Source organism: Brassica oleracea, chromosome C7, assembly GCF_000695525.1.
Source record: "Brassica oleracea var. oleracea cultivar TO1000 chromosome C7, BOL, whole genome shotgun sequence".
In the NCBI taxonomy this organism is placed as follows: domain Eukaryota; kingdom Viridiplantae; phylum Streptophyta; class Magnoliopsida; order Brassicales; family Brassicaceae; genus Brassica; species Brassica oleracea.
The window spans coordinates 41,661,179-41,661,412 of NC_027754.1; positions in this window are offsets into that span (position 1 = coordinate 41,661,179).

Sequence of the window (234 nt, forward strand, 5' to 3'; positions counted from 1 at the left end):
TCCAAACAAAAGAAGGTCATCCTAGAGAGTTTTAAAACATCCAAATAAAATAAGAGAAGAAGATTATGAAGTTATAGAGCCTAAGAGTCTTCAGGTTGTTGTTGAGAGGCTTGTGAATTCTGATCACTCACAGCAGCAGACCCCCATACCTCAAATACACGACCAGAGTAAGGAGCAATATAGCAACCAGACTCTCTTGGAACAGGAGGCACACACTCACGTCCACGGCCTCGA